Below are 22,715 nucleotides of genomic sequence, written 5' to 3'. Positions count from 1 at the left end.
CCTATTTTTAGCGTTGAATTAAAACAATAAATATTGTAGATAGAGTTTCGGGAATAGCGAGTTTTTCACAAGAAATTTTTTTTTTTCCAGAATTTTTTTTCAGATTTCTCAAATATTAATAATTTTCCATATTTCGGCAAAAATCCAGATACCATTTTTTCATCTTAATTTCTTTATGACTTTTGAAATTTTCTTTATGCTACTAAGCGCTCAAAATGTACTTCTCTAGACATCATTACGAATAAAATCAGCTAGCATATATATATTTCAGGAACAGTATCGTTTGTATTTCTAACAATGATTTCATCACAAGTTTTCTCTTCATCCCTATTCCTCATTGCAATATTGGCATGAACTAGTAATGTCCACAATTTTAGCCAACCAGAGAAATCCTACCTTCATAAATCATAAAAGTGTCATTCATCTCGAGCTATAAAATACGGTTCAAGATTCTATTGGTGTTTATGCTGCAAAAAGGCATAAACCTTTAGGAGGCGTTCCAAAAAGCATAATTCCATTTGAAAAACATCAATAACTAGAGCAAATCAAGCAATTTTTAGAAAATGTTTGCACCAATTCAAAACTCATAATACCACTGAACATTTATCGATGAGTTACTTAAAATGAGAAGTCTTTCTAAAGCTGAATAGTCATTTAAAGAAAGTGTTTAATTTCAAAGTTCAATTTGCGGAATACAATCGATTTTTTTTTTGAAAATCGAGACGAGACCTTCAAGTTTGCTATCACGTCATTCTTCACTCAAAAAATGAAATGAATCCGACCTGTATTTTGGAATTGGAAATGCAGTTGATTAGCACTGAAATAGCAGTGGTATGAACAAGGTATTGAACACCCTTAACTGACTAATATAATTTTTACTGATAATATTGCAAAAATTACAATGCCAAAAATATCAATATTTAAATATTAAATATATTTATTTCAAAGAAAATATTTTCAGTTTCAATATCAGAATGCATCCTTATTGTCCACAACGTCCACTACCACTGTTTATTATTTTTGGAACAAACGCCACATATATTTTTCCTAGAAAATGCACGTCATTTCATCGAACAAATCCAAAATCGAGAAAATTCAGAGTAGATTTTTAAAGTTTAGTTATTTTAAATTCAATTTTCGTTCAACACCTACAAATCCCGAAAACTATATTCTTCATTTGACTCAATATGGCATCATGGCTTCATTTCCCGCGAACATATAAGAACAATCATTGCTGCCCTTTTCCTATATAAAATGATGAACAATTTAATTCCCCTGATCTTTCTATCTGAAATATTATGTTCCTACCACAAATTCAAAAATAATCAATAATAATTTGATTCAATAATATTTAATTTAGAAAATTTGCTTTATAATTCAATAATTGTCCAAATATGTTCTGGGAACAAAATTTGTAACAACAATCACTGAATAAATTCTTAACAATTATTTATAAAATTCTCATGGTATTCGAATACCATTCAAAAAAATGGAAATATAAGTAAATCGAGTAATTGTCGAAGGAATCTAAAGGTGGGCTAAAGCCCTCACTCTGAACACCTGTCACATTTGAAGCTGTCCTCTTTTGACATTATTCAAGTAAAAATCGCGTCATTCCCAAAAATGGAAAGATAATGACTTCCATAATGCACTAAAATTGTTTAACTCTACCACGAAAATAACTCACAGCTCGCAAAATAAGAACACTGTTGTGTTGTCGTGGATCAAATTCTCCGCCAGCAATAGTGAAATTGCTGGGAGAATTTCATCTGTTGAGACCAGTTAGTGAAGTAAAAAAAAAACCTGAGAATATTGTTGCTGTAAACCGTAGAATTGGCGAAAACCCAAGTTCGTCGTCGATCATTGGAATGAGGCCCAAAAAGACTTAGGTCTTTCGAAGTTCAGTTAACATAAGAACTCTTCTTGTTCTTCTTCTTGCTTATATGAGCTGGTAGTTCATAAAGGTAGGCGTTTGCCTGTTAATAATTAATCAGCCTCTTCCGACGTAGACGTCCAGCATTCATAAGAACTCAAGTCGGTCAAATACCAGCAATGTCGTATCTTCGCTGATTGGGTCCTTAAAATGCATAACAATGATCATCTTCAGTGATTAGGCCCATGAGCAGAATTGTTGCATTTGGAGCTCGGAAAATCCAAGAATGTTGAACAGCCTCTCCATCCTCAATGTGTCGCTTTTTGCTGCGAATTTTGAGCTGCTCAAGCTTTTCTACGGCAAAACTACAAATCGGAATCCTTTCCAGGTTTGGTATTTTGTACTAAGCAAAAGGAGGGGGTATCGGTTGGGCTGGATGTTCTTTTGGTGAATTTGTTTTCAAGGATTTAGTGTGGAAGTGTGAAAAACTCCACACTCTTTCATAAAATGTATTCTAGAAGAGAAAAAATGTATTTGAAGGGTAATTATTTTTTATGAATTCAAATTTTAATCTAATAGATGATTTAGGATCAGTGGAATGTAATAAAAAGTAAATGTGCTCAACTGAATTCTAATGAATCAATGAAAAAATATATGAATTGAATTCATATTTCAGATCCTTCTGCTGAGTTTTGACTTCATATAACGTTCGACATTTGGTTTTCTTTCTTTGATATGATTAAATTAATCAACTGGATGGTGTGAATGAACAATTATTAAAATTCGAATAGATGTTGTAGATATTCACGATGCAAAAATGTTTAAGATTATTAAATTTGACAAAAAATCATCAGTGAAATTCGTTTAAATAAAAAAAAAAATTAATTCGTTCTTCCAGTAGGTAATCCAGATTTCCCAGAAAAAGTAAATAATTCCGCCCTCCATTATTTGCCGCCCCTCAAGAGGGTTTCAGGTTCCCAGCTCAGTTTCGATTTTAGAAAAAGCTTGAAAATTTGTTTTTTTTTTTTTGTTCAAGATTATCGAGTAAAACAATCGGATGATGTAGATGAACCTATATTTAATTCGAATGCGCCCACGCCCAAGACTGGTTAAGTTGATATAAAAAATTAATGATATTATAATTAATAATATTAAATAATGGAATGTGGTATGAAATAATAAAACTTCTTATATTTCTTAAAAAGGATCAGTTGGATGAAATGGAATCGTTTTTTCGTATTTTGCATTTCATTCTGAGGAATCAACATTCTGATTAAGAAATTGAAATAATCTAAAACCACAAGTGACAATAAAATTCGAAATGTAAAGCCAACACCGAACAGCCTGATGAGTGCATGTGTATTTTTTAGCGTCAATAACTCGTAAACATTACCATGAGGGGATCACACCACATCTGGATATTTCGAGTATAATGTATAATGCACCTCTGATGGTTTTTTATGTTAACTAAATTTATCGCTATCCTTTCCTGTTGTTGCTGACTAAATAAAATCTTATTTGGTACTTCGAATTTCTACACCTGTGATTTTTGTTGAACAAGATTGAAATGCCGCCCTAGGCTACCGCCTACCCTGCCTACCCCCTAGCGACGGCCCTGCTGATACGGTGAATGGATATCGCAACCGAGCTATGATTAATAATTTTTATGGCAGGATTTGGGAGATATTGATGTAGACAACGTTTATTTAAAACAACACTAACGAAACAATCCTAATAGGCCTCAGGGATGTTGTGATTCAGCGCCTTCAGCCTTTTTTCAAATGAAAGATAGGGTCTATATCAATGCTCTATAATTTAAGACTTTAAACTATCTTTGCACAACGCTCTCTTCTCAGTCAAAAAGCGCAGACATTTCACGATATGACCTGTGACTTCTCTTCCACTTCAGTACTGTTTCGACTGTTGGCAGTTCGTATCGATTGTTTCCATTTTCAACGAATTACGTGCCATTCAGAGTCTTGGAGATCCGTTGATAGTAATTTCGGAAGTATTTCACTGCATCCACATAATGCCAAAAAACATTATACGTGCAATGCTGAAGTTTATACTGGTAAAGAAATAAATAAACAAACAAACAGTAGCAAACAATACTAACAAAAATCACTATATTACCCTACTCAAGTTGTTATGCGAATTACAAAACATTTCAACGTAATCTCACTGCAGACAATTGTAATACATCAATCAAGGTAGCTCGAGAGTTGAAAAAAAAGTTGATATTTGTAGGAACTATGAAGAGAAAAAAAAGGAAATAGCCGCATTTTTACTATTCAGAGCTAGAGAAATGGGTTCCTCCATTTTTGGTTTCACATCCTACCTCACAAACAGAATAGAGGTCGTTTTGCTATCAGCTATATACCTACACCATGACAATTGAATTGATACTATCACAAGAAAACCTGATATAATACTGTTTTATAATACCAAAGCCGGGGTAGATGCATTATACAAAAGTGTGCCAATTATAGTAGTTACATCTTGTCGTTCCAGAAGATGACCCACTCCAGATATTTATTGTATTTTGAAAATATCTGGAGTTGACAGTTGAATTCTACACCAATTCGAAAGAAATGAAAAAGAAATACCTCGATACCTCGGTATCGGAGAGCTGCTTCGGTGGTGGACATTGGAATACCTCAGGGGACTATCTTAGGTCCCATCTTATTTCTGGTGTATATGAACCATATAGCTAGAATAAGAAATATAAAGGGAAGTATCGTGTGTTATGCTGATGACACAGTACTTTGTGTCACGGGAAGAGACTGGCAGAGTGTTTACCGAATTGCTGAAGAGGATCTTCGAAAGCTGCATATTTGGTTGAGCCATAATCTTTTAAGTTTGAATGTGGGTAAGACTAGATATGTTGCATTTTCTCTCCTATCAAGTGATAAGCCTGTAGGTATTTTAAAAATACATGAATCCACTTGCACTCACAATTCATTGTGTCAGTGTTATTCAATTGAGAAGACCTCCACTATTGAATACTTGAGCCTGATAATTGACCAGCATTTGAGATGGGACAGCCAGGCGGAGTTTATTTTGAAGAGGATAAGACTCTTAATGGATAGGTTTCATACGCTCAGAGATATCCTTTCTCGCAATAATTAACTTCTGGTATATAAGTCGCTAGCAGAATCTATAATTAGATATTGCATTATCGTATGGGGGGGGGGGCGCTTTTCGTAACAGCTTGTATCACTTACAAGTGGCCCAAAACATCTTGATCAGGATAGTTTCAAGAAGGGATAAGCGATTTCCTACTCTTTACTTGTACTCGGAAACCGGGCTGTTTAGTTTGAGATGTTTGTATACGTATCGTATGTTATCGTTCAAGATGTCGAGCGAAGCGGATGTATGTTTCAAATGTTCCGATAATTTTATCGTGAATACTAAGTTTTCAACGTGTGAAAGATGCAAGAAAAAGTATCATTTAATGATCGTCTCCTTGAAGGACACGTGGTATAAAACTTTATTGGAAAATGAAAACATCATTTGGGTATGCAACCCTTGCATTGTTGATATGAAATCATCACTACGGAACTCCGTGTCAAAAGACAATGAAAGTGAGAAAATTCTTGAATAGGAAATTCAATGTCTCACAAGAGAGAAAAATTTGATGCAAAAATTACTTTCGGAATTGGAATACACAGTTGAACTACAAAAATCTGTTATTTCGAGTCAGGAAGCACAATTAAATTCCAGATATAAAAATGTAAACACCAGAGTTGACGAGTCAAACCATGATCGTTGTAAAAAAATTATCGCGGCCACAGATGTAATCCCGCAAAACTCGAATGATAATAGAACTAAAAAAACTGTCATTGATCCAGTAACAACAAATCCGAAAAGTAAACAAACCAAAGGAATAGAAATTTCAGATCATAACAGTGAGTATCCTCCAGTTAAGATAGTAAACAAAAAGATAACCTCTGAAGACGTTAACCGGGCGGTCAAGTCTGCACAGGATTCACTTAAGTCGGATGTCGGATAGCGAACTGAGAAATCAGGATGCTAAAATAGTAAACCAAAAAAGCATACAAAAAAATCCTGACTCTGAATTGAAAATAGTTAACAACAAAAAAACAACAAAAAAGAGGTCCAGACCAGCTTTAGTTGTTGGTAATTTCACTGGTGATTCAATCGTACAGGGTGTTGAAAAATCAAAAATTCTTCATGTATCAAACTTGAGCCCAAGTACCGCTCAGGATGATATGCAAAAGTTCCTCGAAAAAAAATTCAAAAGGGTGAAATGTGAGCCCTTAGTCTCAAGATATCCTCAAAGTTATGCCTCCTTCAAGGTTGTTGTTCCTTTATCAGAATATGACGAAGCACTAAAGGCTGAAAATTGGCCTAAGTATGCCAGCATTCACAATTTTTGTCATTTCAGTACAGCGAAAAAGGCAAAACGTTAGTAAGCACATGTGAGAATGATAATGATATTACGAGCAAACTGCTAACCATAATGCAATTTAATATACAGGGTGTATCCAATAAAATTGAAAATCTGGAAGTATTCCTAAGTTCAAGATCTCCAGATATAGTCAGCTTAGTTGAACATTGGTGTTGTCTTGACAGTCTGCCTACTGCTACGATTTTGGGCTATAAGCAGGCTGCTACTTTTTGTCGACAAGAACACAAACATGGTGGAACAATGATTCACACAAAATCTGATATAGAATCAAAGGAACTCAAAGTTACGGACTTATCAGCCGAGTTACAGTGCGAGTTCTGCGCTGTGAGGATGTATTTCCAATCAGCAACTTTTACAGTTGTAAGTGTCTATAGACCACCTTCAGGAAACTTTGAACTGTTCCTGAAATAATTTTCCTACGTTTTGGCAAGATGCAATAATGAACATGAACATTCGTGTGCGGTGATCTAAATTTGGATTTTAAAAAGAGTTCTCTACAGAAGCAACTTCTTTTGGATTTGTTAGACTCCTACAAGCTCAAGGTAGCTTCGGGGGGACCTACAGGTGTGTTTACAAACCTTAAGGGTAAAACTACAACATCACAAATAGATTATATCATAACAAACTCAAATCTTGATGAGCTGGAGAATGAAATACTGGAGACTCATTTCAGCGACCATAAAGCTCTCTTGTTGAAATTTTGGATGAGGGAGCTACGCACAGGTAACAAATCCAACAAAAAATCTCATTCGTATCGAGATTGCTCGAAAAATAACTTGATTCGACTCTCAAGAATGGCTGTTGACGCAAATTTTTAAGAAGTGTATAGGTGTGCAGACATTAATAGTGCTTTTGAGTGTTTCGTTGAGGTGATTAGCGGCCTTATTGATGAATGTTGTCCGTTGAGGAGATCTGTAACCCATCCAAAACTGTCTCATGGATGGATTACACCAGATGTAAAGTTGGCAAGTCGTGAATTGAAGGATCTTCATTAGTTGTGCACTAACCTTCCTTCAGAGGCTACTTTAGATAAGTACAAAAAAATGAAAAACTCATACAATTATCTTTTGAAATGAACTAAATTCGAATATTATCAAAAACTAATTAATAGTTCATCTAATAAAAATAAAACGGTATGGAATCTTGTAAATCGTGAGACTGGAAGATTGACGAATACAGATGCTCTTACAAAGCTCAGAATAAATGGTATTGTTTGCCATGATTCTAAGGCGATGAAGGAAGCATTTGTTGAGTACTTTTCAACTATAAATAATATTAGTTTACATAATCATTATGGTAATGCAATATCTGAATCATGTACTTCATCTCAAATAGAGGATAATACTTTCTTCTTTATGCCAATAGTAGAAACAGAGATAGTGGATATTATAAGATCATTGAAAAATAAAGTAAGTTCTGGTGCTGATCAAATATCTGTAAAATTAATAAAAGTAATGACTGAAGCTCTCAGCAAACCTTTGTCTCACCTGGTCAATCTTTCAGTTTCTTGCGGTGTTTTTCCCGAATTACTGAAAGTTGCAATAGTAGTTCCTATCTTCAAGAGAAATGATCCACTTGAGATAATGAACTATAGACCCATCTCAATATTGAGTTCCTTTTTCAAAATTATAGAAAAGATTGTTTTTAGTAGGATGATGAAATATTTGAATAAGTACAAAAGGATAGCGGATTGTCAGCATGGATTCAGGTCGGGGAGGTCCACCCAGTCGGCTGTGCTCTCGTTTGTTGAGTGTGTTTATCGCTCGCTTGATCGGGGTATACTGGTTGTGGGATTCTTCTTTGATTTGTCCCATGCTTTCGACTGTCTTATATTCGATTTCATTCTGAGCAAATTGTACAATATAGGATTTAGAGGAATATTTCTCAAGTGCCTTGAAAGTTATTTAGCTGATAGACTTATTAAGGTTAAGGTACAGGACTCATGCTCTCAAGAGGTGGGTACTAGTTTGGGGGTTCCTCAGGGGTCTGTGCTGGGACCATTAATTATTATTCATGTTATTCATGAATGATTTGCCCTCACATGTTGCAGTAGATTCCATTACAAGTTTTGCTGACGATACCTCTATGGTCGTCACAGCGCGGACTTCTGAGGAGCTCCTAAACAAATGTAGTTTTTTTCTGGGAGAATTCAATGTATGGTGTAGGTCGAATGCACTTCTTCTTAACCTTGAAAAAGCAGAATGTATTATCTTCAATAAGAAAAGTAATTTCAGAACAAAATTCAGTATTCCATTTGGAAAAAATGAAATCACACCCAAAAATGAAGTTAAGTTTTTGGGTGTATATTTGGATGAACACCTGAAGTGGGAATCTCATACAAACACAGTTTCAAGAAAACTCAATTCAGCATATTATGCCATTCGTAAAATAAAAATGTTGTTACCTCTGCAAAACATTATTGAAGTTTATTACAGTCTTGTGTACAGCCATATTAATTATAATATCTTACTTTGGTTCCTCGGTTAGCCACAGACTGCTCATTTCACAAAAGCGTATAATGAGATTGATATTCAATGAGGGGCAACGTGAATCTTGTAGACCTTTTTTTGTAGGATATGGAATTTTGACAGTGCCCAGTTTGTATATATAGAGGTCTTCAGTATGTCAGAGAAAATAAAAATGAATTTGTAAGGTTGAGTAGTTTTCATAACTACCCAACTAGAAGTCAGAGGTATTATCCATCCCTAAACATGAAACCTCTAAATATCAAAACTGTCCTTATTATCAATGTATCAAGATGTATAACAAATTACCATCTAATGTCAAAACTTTTGATAATGTCAAGTTTGGGAAAAAAATCAAGTCTGTACTCATGGAAAAAGCATACTACAGTATACAAGAGTACATGACAGATGATAATTTTTAGTATTTGTCCACTGATAAGACTTGTCCTATACATTGTGAAAAATGTCTGAAAGGATCAAATAAATTATTGTTATTGTTATTGATGTAAATCTACAGAAATTTCACCATTAACTGCATCGACATCTACCCTAATACCATAAAAATCGAGACCCTTTTATGATAAAACATTCACAACTGGCATCATAAAAAAATTCAAAACTTATTTTTCCTGAAATGTTGGTGTACCCTATCGTTCTAAGTTGATCAATATTTGCGTTGAGAAAATATTTTTTTCAAATAGGAAAGAAGGTTTTTTATTTTTTTATTTATTCCTATTTGTCGAAATGTGGTTCATATTTCATCATACATGCCTACTATTATTTATTGTAATGTTATTGACTAATTTAATTGATCATAAAAATCTCAAATTAATTAATAAGTTATACCTGAATCGGTTAGCCACTAGACCATGACATGTGGACGGCAACTTTTCAGTAAGATGAATAACAAAAAAAAAAATTCATTTGTTCATTTAAGAGCTGAATATCTCATGCAGCAAAATAGGAATAAAAAGAGAACGAGTCAGAATATATCAATACTATTTTGGAATACCCTCCATTCTCACACATTCAACTATCGAAATATGAATAATTATATGTATTGAAATACAGGGTGTTATTGAATAAATACGACAAACTTCAGGAGGTAATTCTGCTTGAGAAATTAATGACATTATGCTATATAACTTTTGTCCGCAAATGCTTTGTTTTCCGAAATACGGGGTGTCTCAATTCGAAACAAAATGGTACACCACATATTTCAAACTGATATTGATTTTTGAAATCTTTCATTCGTTACAAAAAATCTCAATTGCCTTTTCTTCGTATATAGTGTACCGTTTTTAAGCAAAAAAATTAAACGGTATCCTAATAGACTATAGCATCGCTATACTACATAATGTGTTTACGACAAATACGCTTTAAGATGTTCTATTTTTCGCATAAAAATGGCGCCCCATACGAAAAAAAAGTAGGAGAAATTTTCTTTCACAAATTGAACGAACAATTTAAAAATGACTGTCAGTTTGAATTATCACAGTGGCGTATCATTTCTGTCTCGAAAAAAATTGAGATCATTACCCGTGTGCATGACGAAAATAAAATTCTTAGTTGTTTGTTAAAAAATGCGTAATAACTACCTCTTGAAACCCACCCAATTTCATTTGCATATCTCAACCGGTTTCAGAGCAATAATTTTTTTCTCAAAAAAAATTGAGATCATTACCCGTATCCGCGCAAACGATGAACATAAAATTCTTAGTTGCATGTCAGAAAATGCGTAATAACTTTCTCTTGAAACCCAACAAATTTCATTCGCATATCGAAGCATTTGCAGACAAAAGTTAAATAGGACAATATTATTATTTTTTCATGCCAAAACACCTTCTAAAGTTTGTCGCACTTATTCACTAACACCCTGTATAAATCTCGAATCTCAATAGAATATTAAAATAAAAATCACATCGGAAACATCAAAGAAGCCGCCGCAAAAATCCAGCAGCAGTCGGTAACGCCCATCAAAGAGAATGCCAACAAGCTAGATATCGAAAATATCGCATGATGAAAATATGAAAAGTCGACTACTGTGAGGGAAATCACACTCACGGTCGGTTGGAGTTTTACGTGACTTTTTTTGTGGCTCTGCTTCTTGTGGGCTGTTTTCCTTGAAAAAAAAAATACATAGTTCAAACAGTTTTATTTTTTAATGAATTCGTAATCAGAGTTTGGATCCTACTAATTCATTTTCAATTGATTGACGTTAACAATCGGTACCCCTCCCTTCCTCTCATTTTAGTTTCCGCCATAGTTACCTACTGAGGTGAGGGGTAGGGAGGGTAACCGATTGTTAACGTATCAATTGATAATAAATTAGTAGGATCCCACCACAGGCACTAATAAATCAGTTTCTTTTGATCTGCGTGGTTGTCAACTCGTGTTTCGGTGGTGAATGTTGAGAGGAATAACCACCATGTGGCTTTCCGCGTATCAGTCAAACTTTGGTACCCATTCTTTCCCCCTCTGGCGCTCCTGCAACGACCAAACTTTGTAGGACGTATGAAGTATGAAGTTATACATTCACCTTATCTTCTTTTTTCTCGAAGCAAATAAATAGAGGACAGCACTGTGCGACGGTCGATTATTTTTTAACACAAATTATATTTTTACCTCTTTTGTGATGATTTTCGGTAGGTCTTTTCATAAAATTTTTAAAAATATATTAGTGCTTTGTACATTGTACATATCATCTATGTTTTCGCGAAAAACGAAAACAAATTGAAAATATATATTTACTTTTCACAATGTAGATTATAGTTCAAGGAATTGTGAAAACCCCATAAAAATCGGTAAATCTGTAACATATTGTATATCTCTATTTTCGTTTTGGACTGAGCAGTCACCTGGACCTGATGGTGTTCCCTCTTAAGCTTTTAACACAAGAAAAAGTTTGAGAAATCAATTTTTTTATTCTTTTTTCGTCAAGACAACATGAATGAGGCTAAGGAAAGGTTATCAAAAAATGATGAACTAGAGGAAAAATTCCATAGTGTAATACTTCTTCTTCTTCTTCTGTCTAGTGCATGGCCATCGTTGATTTCACTTTCTTATAATTCACGGGAATTGTATGACGTATATTCTTATTGCAAGAACCTATTTGGCAAACTTATGTTGTTTCTTCGTTGGCACAAAGGGGAGCCGACCAGCCCTAATGACTGCACGTGTCTTTCAGCGTCAATCTGGATATTTATGACTTTGATGCGGCTCCTTTTTGATGGGAATTAACTTTGTCAGTGTTCCGGCCTGTTGTTTATGAACGAATTATTTCTCATTCCGAATTTCAGAACATGTGATTTTTGTTGATAAATCACAAAACGTTTGTGGCTCTATGTTCATAGCAATTCTTTTATCCAAGGAATTTTTTTTTTTGGTTTTCTCATAACGTTAATATTTCCACAAAAATTTTGACTGAGAATTGTTTTATATAGTTAGGTTAAAGCCTAACTATAAGCTATTAGGTTAAAGCCTAACTATATTAGCTGTATATATACAGGGTAACCCAGGAAGAATGCGACAAATGGATACATAAATGAAGGTCATCATGGAGGACTCGTATGAAGATCGCTGTTTGCTATATACTGGGTGATGTTAATGTTATAAGTGAAATTTCACAGTTCAATATCGACCGAATAATTTCAAATTTTGAAGTGTAGTCACTCTATTATCGCCCTCCCTCAATATTTCTGAAATCGCTAACAAATCAGATCCGGACTTTTTCTATTTTCGAAAATATTGGATCACCCAGTACGTCCACTTTATGATTTTTTCCCGAATTCATAACCGTAAATAATCAATTCATAGAGAAAATTCAAAAGCATTATTGACGCCGCCATACAGGGTGATCAATAAACATATCAGTAGAATTTAATTCGAATTTTGCAGTTCGCAATTCCTGACGTCAAAGGAAATACTTTCTTCCTTTACCTTTTTTCCGAATCGGCTCGGTTGAAAAGATATGGGCTGTTGGAAATTCATAAAAAAAATATTATTTTCAGTTATATCCAGCAAGTGGAATGGAATCAAACGAAATTATTTTCGGAATATGGTTTTTATTGATATGATGAATCTTTTCCTCACATAAAATCCCATCAAAATCCGGTATACTACGAATCGGAAAAAATAGTAAAGGAAAAAGGTTTTTCTTTTGACCTCAGGAATCTTCGGTTGAAACCCTGTATAGTTGGGCTATATGATGTCTGTCAGATTTTCAAACAATTAACTGATAACTGATTTCCATCCTTTGAAGAAAAAGTAGATTGTTATTTCTGAAAATCTGACCAGAACAAGGCAACGGCACAAATGTAGCAAAAGTATTTGAAGCGATTTTCGCCGAAGAAAAATGAAAGTGCAGGACTAACTTTCTTAAATTTTTTTACGAAAATATCAGGGGCATAACTTCCCATAAGTCCAGCACAATTTTTAAACATATTTTCTTAAGAAAAATTCAAATACAGATGTGCTGTGATGAGTTTTTTTTTCTAATTTTTGAGTGTTCCTTTGAAAACCAAGTATTTATCACATAGGTGCTTGCCTAGCTTTCAATTGAATTTTGTGATAAACAGTACATGTACTAAAAATTTATTTCATCCGTTGAAACCCAATAAACAACAAAAAATAGAGAAAGTCAACTCAGCTTTGGGGTAAAACTAGACAACTGCAGAAATGTAGCAATTTTCGTCGAGGAAAATAAAAGTGCAGGACTAACTTTCTTCAGGGCACAACTTCCATTAGTGCAGCAATTTTTACACATATTTTCATAAGAAAAATCGAAATACAGATGTGCTGGGATGAGTTGTTTTTCCAATATTTGAGTATTCCTGTGAAACCCAAAAACTGTATGGCATAGGTGCTGGCCTAGCATTTAATTGAATTTTCTGATATTCAATACATGTACTAAAATTTATTTCATCCGTTGAAACCCAAAAAAAAATGTTTTGGGAAATATTTTCAGTCGTATGTAAAAAAAAAAATCAATGTTACAAAGTATCACAAACCTACTACAGCACAATTCAGTACAAAAAAAATCGAAAATAACCCTTGTCTTCTTCCACTATGGTCGCTCCAAGACCACGAACATGTTATACAGGGTGTTCCAAGTTCGACGGCCTATTAGACGTTTCTGGAGAACGGGGTCGATTTGAAAAATGAAAATTCGGAACATGTATTTGTTCATAATGCCCTATTCAGCTAAAATATTTCCGAAGTTCCGGCAATTCCGGTTATACAAGAATTGAAAAATAATACAAAAAAACTTTTTTTTCATTTTACGTGTTAGATATTAGCAATATTTCGATTTTCAATTACTCTTCGCTAAAATTATTGCGTTAGTCCTCATAGTTTTCAAAATATTAAGGAAAAACCGAAAAAGAGCGAGAATTTCCATAGTCACTCTTACATGAATTATTTTCACTGTGAATCTTGTGAAAAAACTTAACTTTTATGGAATTAGAGATAAACAATTGGATTTTATGAGGAGCTAGTTAAGGGATCGTAGACAGAGGGTTTCCTTGGAAATCAACGGTGTTGAATACCTATCGTTAGATGCAGAAGTGAAGGTAGGTGTACCTCAGGGAGGTATTTTCGGTCCTTTCTTATTCTTAATTTATATCAACGACCTACCAGACAACATTTTGTTGAGGGATGAACTTCGGTCAGATATGAGTATGCTACCTGTTAGGAGCACACCAGAGAGTAGGGAAATAGAATTGCGTGATAATTTGTCTGCAGATTCGGATGTACGGTTGGATCCGGAGGTAGTCATGTTTGTGGACGATACCAATCTACTGGTGGCGGCTTCTAGTATTTCGGAGGTTGTCATGATGGCTGAAAGAGGATTTTATGCCATCGCAAATTGGTGTTATTCAAATTAAATAACCATTAATTCAAGCAAAACGGAATGTGTTGTTTTCAGTACTTCGCATTCAAGAATTATTAAACCAGAAAATATTGTTCTCTCTGGACAAGCTGTGAAGGTTTCCGCCAGTACTAGCTTCCTGGGTGTTCTAATTGATCATCAGCTGAATTGTCGGAACATATCAACTCATTGCGTAGTAAATTGAACTCTGTTCTCTACACTCTCCGTGTTTTGGCATTGCAGTCCGACTCTGAGGTTATGAGGACAGTGTACTTCTCTAATTTTCATTCGATCATGTCCTATGGAATCATAGCTTGGGGTAACGGTTCGGATGTTGGGAGGATTTTTGTGGTCCAAAAAAGAGCACTCAGAACCATGCTTGGTTTCACTGCGAGGACATCTTGTCGCGGACATTTTAAAAGTCAGGGAATACTTACTACTGCCGGAACTTATATTCTAAAATGCTTATTATTTTTTAAGAACAACCATGATCTGTTTCGGGAATATGAGAATTCCAATAGAACAAGGCGCATCCACCCGTTTCACTTTCCCAGATATTCACTTTCACTGACGCAGAGAAATGTGGAATATATGTGCTTGAAGCTGTTTGATAAGCTCTCGAGGAGTTATCAAATACTAAAAGGAAACTTCTTTAAAAATCAAATCAAAAAATTATTGATAAATTTGGAACTATACAATGTCGAGGAGTACTTGATTTCTGTTTTTCAAATCTGAACGTTTTAGTTTTGCATAGTTTATTTAGTTACATTGACGTATTTTCTTTTCATTGTATGTTTTGATTATGGAAATAAATATATTATTATTATTATTATCCTATGCGTATACCCAATTCACTTTCTCAAACTAGAATGATGAAGGAATATCGTGCATATCTTGAACTAGAGAAATATGATCACAGGGTGTTTCAAATATTATGCCAAAAATTGTGAACAAAATTTGATCATAACTTTCGATTTTCAAATTAGAACCCTATTTTTTTTGTGATTTCGTCGAATTCTACTAAAATAAGGGTAGTGTCCAAACATGAATATGCTCCCAAATTCAATAATTCAAGAGTTATTCGAGATTTTATGAATTTATGTTATACGTATTAGAGTCAACTTCATTCAATCTTATTCCAGACAGACTAGCAATAATACTCTATGACCATAGAAATTAAAATATCTAATTTTTTTACATGTGACAGGTGTTTGCATTATCAAAGCTACACTAATTTAATTTCCGATATTCAAACGACAAAATTCTGGATATACTTTTCTCTAATTATGTGGCAAATCAGTTAATTCCTGCACATCGAATTTGTGATACAGAAAACTGTTCTGCCAACCAACATTTTTCAATGCAAAAATCACTAATAGATATTTATGGAAATTTCCGTGAATTTCAATAAAAATGAATTCGATAAATTATGTTCAAAACTCGTACAGAAGGCTCATTCTACCACTCGTTTATTTTGAACACTCGGAAGAATATCAATAACTTCTGCACTTGTATTATAAATATCTAATTTCATATTCACGATGAATGGACTAAAAATATTGGTAGAACTCATCGAATTTTAAATAAGAAATTTCCTCATCCTCTTAAAAGAATGTGTTTCATACTTTATGAATATTCATTATACTGGAGTACCTATACCTAGAAGAAAAAAAACCTGTACCTACCAAATGAGATGAAATCATGCAGGAAAAAGCGGTAGAATACATTTTTTGAATTCAGGAAAAAAAATAAGCGTGGTGATGAAAAAGGAGTAACAGAAACTTTGAAACATACTTTCGAAATATCTACTCGTCAATTGGTGGTAAATGTGGATATTTCTGATTGAATGCTCGACAAGTTCTCGAAACAATTCTGTTGCATTCACCGTGAATATGGAATAGATCAAGAATTTCATTATTTGAATAACGGGGATTCATATCGTGAAATTATAATCTACTAGCTTCCATAATGAGTACACCTGTCACTTTGAAATAATTGCATATTTTAATTTCTATGATCGTAAGATCATAGAATACTGATTTGGAACGCACTCTAGAAACAGATTGAATGAAATTGACCCTAAGTATAACATAAATTGATGAAATCTCGATTAACTCTTGAATTATTGAATTTGAGAGCATAATCATGTTTGGACACTACCCTCATTTTTTATCGTAAGATCCAACGAAATCACAAAAAAATAGGGTTGTAATTTTAAAATCGAAAGTTATGATCAAATTTTGTTCACAATTTTTGGCACACTATTTGAAATACCCTGTGATGATATTTCTCAAGTTCCAGATATGCACAATATTCCTACATCATTTTAGTTTGAGAAAGTGAATTGAGTATATGCATAGGATATTCACAGTAAAAATAATTCATGTAATAGTGACTATGAAAATTCTCTGTTTTTTTCGGTTTTTCCTTAATATTTTGAAAAATATGGGGACTAACGCAATAATTCAATCAGAGAGTAATTGAAAATCGAAATCTTGATAATATCTAATACATAAAATGAAAAAAAAAGTTTCTTTTAAAAAATTTTTTTTCAATTCTTGTATAACCGGAAGTGCCGGAACTTCGAAAATATTTCAGCTGAATAGGGCATCATGAACAATGTCATATTCCGAATTTTCAGGTTTCAAATCGGCCCCGTTCTCCAGAAACGTCTAATAGGCCGTCGAATTTGAAACACCCTGTATATCCCATTTAACGTTCGTGCCACCTTTCGTAACCATCCGTTTCGTGAATAGTTTCATAACTCTTCCGTTGACACAAGTCGATCTCCACACATATAACTAACCTCGATTGTGCTTCACTAACCATGAGACTACCCGAGAAGATTTGAAACGAGTCGTTTTCCAAGTATTCTTGAACAACAACTATGATCCACTAGCCATGTCAACCTAGGTTTAAAGTTGAAACGGCTATGTAGATTTCGGTTCTTGTTAAATTTACCGACAAACCCAAGAATAGCTGTTACAGATGTTTGCTCCAATTCATACTTCTCACAGAATGTTAGTGACAATCCAATTCTATGTGGTGAAATAACAAACGCATTGAAACAGCATTTTGAAATTCATGGAGTAAAAAAAAAAAAAATATTGATTTATTAGATTTTCAATTTTCAAGAAGGTATTACAATGAAATCATTCTTCGTCAAGATGTCGCGACGTCAAGATGAAATGCAGCGTATTAATATGCAAAGTGATGAATATACATCAGATGAAAAGAAAATATTTTATAAGTGTTGTGAGAAAAGAGAATGCAAAACTCTCTTTTGTATAAAATGTGAGGGCACCTACCACAGGTCTTGTGCTCAACTTAAAAAATTTGTTTTTATAAGTGATACTCAAGTTGTATGCTGTGAAGAAGTATCTACAAACAAGGAACCGGCAGATATAAATCAATTTGATTTTACACAACTGAAAGTAAGCTACCTGGTCCAATTATTAAAGTCAGCTAATGAGAAAATTGAAATACTTCAATCGTACAATTCTTTTCTATTGAAACGTATTGATGATCTGGAAGGTAAACATACCGAATCTAATAAAATAAAAAATGTTGAATACAAACCAAACATACGGCATGAAAATATCAGACCTGATAAGAATATAATGAAATTCAGCGATGTTGTAAAAGCAAGTGAACCCAGTGCGCATGCTGCAACTGATAGTCCCGGGCAATCTACCAGCACAGATAAAGCTCATTCGAGATTGCCAGTTACGGGTCCTCCCAAAACCCAACCAAAACAAAAACAAATAAGTTCCTCACATGAAAAGAACATCATAGTTACAAACAGTAGAAATTCTGTTGAAACTGAAAAATCGGAATGGAATGTTGTCTCTAATGGGAAATTGAAAAGGAAAGCCCGACCACCATTGATAATTGGGAAAAGTACTGAGATATCTACAGTTGAAGGTGTTGAGAAGCTCAAGGCATTTCATGTCTCAAGACTTAAACCTGAAACAACATCCGCTGATCTTTATTCCTTTTTAAGTAAAAATTTCACTGATGTTAAATGTGAGTCCTTGAAGTCAAGATACCCTGAATCTTATGCTTCTTTTAAAGTTCTCATTAAAAGTAGTGAAATGGAAAAAGTACAGGATGCTACCAATTGGCCCAAAAATTCCAGCGTCAATTATTTTTTTCGCAATGCGAGGGAAAAAAAACAGGATATTGTGAAATCTCCGAATCCTTCAAAATAATTCATGTAAACGTTCAATCTTTAAGCAACAAAATTGACAACTTAGAGCTGCTTTTAGATGAAGAATGTCCACTATTCGCAAGTATAGTTGAACATTGGTGTATGAGTGACAAATTAAACTCCATGTCTCTACGAGGATATATCCTAGCGACCTCCTTCTGTCGTGGTAGTTATATACACGGTGGTGCTGCTATCTACGCAAGAATTGGATTGAATGTAATTGATATGGACATCTCGAAGCATTCCATAGAAAAAAATTTTGAGTTTTGTGGCATAAAAGTGGTATTCCACGGAATAAAATACGGAGTGATAAGTGCATACAGAGTTCCTACTGGTAATTACTCAGTTTTTCTTGAAAGGTTATATTTTATCTTACAACAGTCTTTCAAACAAGTTGACATTTTATTCTTATGTGGGGATTTAAATGTCAACTATTTATTACTTGATAATCCACAGAAGCAAAATCTGGATGATTTGTTGATGTGTTTCAATTTGAAGGTAACTTCAACTGAACCAACCAGAATTGTTACTAATATCAATCAATTAACTACCATCTCTAAAATTGATTACATTCTAACAAATGCCTGTTCTGATAGTTATGTAACTAATGTTTTTGAAGGAAATATGGGCGATCATAAAGTTCTCTCTCTAGATTACTATATAAGTATGCCTGTCATAAGCGAAAAATCTGAAAATGACTGGATAGATTCTAGAAAAGTATCACCTAGGGCTTTAAATAATTTATCTGATTTTATAACTACTGTTAACTTTGATACTTTGTATATGCATACAGATGTTGATGATTGTTTCTTATCTTTTATGAATTTGTTCGAATATTGTTTGGAAAGATCTTGCCCAATGCGACGTGTGAAGCGTTCACACAATTTTTGCAAAAGTTGGGTAAATGATGAAATAAAAAAATCTAGTAGTGATTTGAAAAAATTGAATTGGCTCAATAAAAATTTGGGAACATATAAATCATATAAAATTTATAATAATGCTAAGAGAGACTTTAGATGTCTACTCAAACAAACAAAATCTTATTTCTATCAAAGTGTCCTGAATTCATCTATCAATAAAAATAAAACAGTCTGGAATATTGTTAATGAGGAAACTGGTAGAAAAAAAAGAAATAATATCAGTATAGGCCTGAAATACGAAGGTACCATATATAATAAACCTACAGATGTTGCGAATTTGTTTGTTGGTCATTTCGCTTCTGTTGCGGAAATTAATATTCGAAATTATTTCGGCAATTCACTGTCACAGATATGCACAACATCTCATTTATCTGTCACTACATTCTTTTTTCGGCCAGTCCTGGGAGAAGAAGTCATTAGTATTGTAAAAGCTTTTAAAAACAAAAAGAGTACTGGTATTGATCAGGTTTCTGTTAATATTTTAAAATCAACTGTTAACATTGTAGCTGACCATCTAGCTCATATTGTAAATCTATCAGTAAGCTCTGGAAAATTTCCTAGCCTACTGAAAATGGCTTCGGTTATACCAGTGTATAAAAAAGAGGACCCTCTCAATATAATAAACTATAGGCCAATTTCAATTTTGAGTATATTTTCTAAAGTTTTCGAGAAAATTGTACTGAATCGGATGATTTCTTTTCTGACAAAATTTAAAGTTTTGACGGACTGTCAGCATGGTTTTAGAGAGGGAAGGTCCACTGAAACAGCGGCAGTGTCGTTCATGAATTTCGTCTACGAAAAGTTAGATAAGGGACTTTTTGTTGCTGGTCTATATTTTGATTTAACCCGTGCTTTTGACGTACTTTCCCATAAATTTATTATGGATAAGTTGTACAGTATTGGTTTTCGCGGTATTTTTCTAGAGTGGATTATGTCTTTCCTGACTGATCGTGATATTTCTGTTAAGGTTGAAAACTGTTGGTCTAGAAAATGTAGGATGCACTATGGGGTTCCACAGGGCTCCGTGCTGGGACCGCTTCTGTTCCTCCTCTTTATAAATGATTTGCCAGAGTATATTAATCCTGAACTTCTAATTATGTTCGCTGATGATACGTCAATGGCGGTCTCAGCGGGGAGCTTTCTGGAACTCACTGCAATATGCGAGTCTTTGGTCTTCGGTTTATCACATTGGTGCAAATCAAATGCGCTACTGTTAAATGTTGAGAAAACTGAATGTATATATTTCTCAAATAGGAATGTATATGGAAAAAGGCTTATTATCAGTTGTACAGGTGAACAAATTACTTCAAAGGACTCCATAAAATTTCTGGGTGTTCATTTGGATCATTTACTGAAATGGGGTTATCATGCTGAGTCAGTCAGTATGAGGTTGAGTAGGTCCTTTTATGCGATCAATAGAATTAAGGCATTACTACCAATTGAATCTGTTATGAATGTTTATTATAGTTTAGTTTACAGTTTTCTAAATTATAATGTTTTATTGTGGGGAAATTCCAGTTCTGCTCAGAGGGTTTTCATAATGCAGAAGAGAATCATAAGAATGATATTTAATTTAAAACCTCTTGATTCATGTAGACCTGTATTCAGAATGCAAAAAATATTAACACTTCCCTGTTTGTACATTTTGAGGTGCTTAGTTTATATTAAAGAAAATGAGCAGTTAGTTGATAGTATATCTAGTTTTCATCATTATTCCACTCGGAATACTAGTACTTTGTGTATACCATATCACTCAACAACCAAGTTTGAGTCGAGCCCTATGTATCAAGCCATATTGTTATTTAATCACCTACCAGCTGGATTGAAATTATTGAACAGGAATCGATTCAAAATTGTTGTGAAACAAAATTTGTTGCGGGCAGGATATTATAGTGTGAAAGAATACTTCGATGATAAGTTTGTTTATAATTGAAATTGTTACTTTTAGTTTTTTCTTTTGGACCTGTCCCATACATTTTGTAAATTATGTCATAAGGGATCAATAAACTATTGTTATTGTTATTGTTATTGTTAATGAACGCGTCCACTTTTACTCAAAATTATGTTCAATACACAATTATAAAAAACGAGACTCACACATGTGATTTTTAATATTAGTCCGCTAGCACTGGATGTCTATTTCATCTTCCGAGTGGTTTATTCAATGAAAAAGGTCTACATATTTACTTCCAGCGGATTGACAATCCTTTTATTATTGAATAACACGAAAACAGCATCGGAAAAATCAATCCAAATATGCAGCTAAGAAATACAAGCAAGAATGGGAGAGACGTTTTGAAGAGAGTTCTTTCTGCGATCAAAGCATTGGTCAAGAGGATTATTACAAGAAGATATTAATATATAAACTTTTCCATCGAAATTTTTTTTGTATTTATTGACTTTTGCTCTGCTCATAACTTCTACCTAAATTATAAGCTATATCGCAGAATCCATTGAGAATATTTCCAAGTTTTAAGTGTTTATTGGCTGCAATAAACATTACTGTTATTATCAAGTGCTTCCGCTGTAAACCAAGTAATTTCACCATATTTCAAAATAGTGTAAGATCCGAGTCATGTTTAATTCATTATGTAAGAATAACAAATATGCATATCACTCTTGTTTGCATTAAACGTAATGTTTCCGATTTTTCTCAGACATATCCAAATACATAATTGTCGCATTATGATAAGAATAATATTGGTTCAATACACGTGCTGATATCAAACATCGAAAAAGTATCAGGTTAATATGGACATATGACGTGGGAGATGTATGCTTTGTAATTAGAGCAGATTTTATTGAATAGGTTCGATAATACATTCAAATGAAAGAACGAAAACAATTGGTACATAAGGAGCATTTTTTTGCAATTGAAGTAAATATTGTGAAACAGAATCCTGAAAGTTTAACACAGCATCTCCCGGATTATTCAGATGTTTTAAA

At 33.7% G+C, this 22,715-nt stretch overlaps 1 protein-coding gene across 4 annotated transcripts in view; it reads right to left on the bottom strand.

Moving 5' to 3' along the window:
• LOC123682997 (guanylate cyclase 32E-like) overlaps window positions 1-22,715 on the bottom strand; it is a 182,272-nt gene that overhangs the window by 88,382 nt on the left and 71,175 nt on the right. The window lies entirely within an intron of this gene.

This window comes from Harmonia axyridis, chromosome 6 (genome assembly GCF_914767665.1).
Source record: "Harmonia axyridis chromosome 6, icHarAxyr1.1, whole genome shotgun sequence".
Lineage (NCBI taxonomy): Eukaryota > Metazoa > Arthropoda > Insecta > Coleoptera > Coccinellidae > Harmonia > Harmonia axyridis.
The sequence above is the reverse complement of the archived record's forward strand: the minus strand, read 5'-3'. Positions and strand labels throughout refer to the sequence as shown.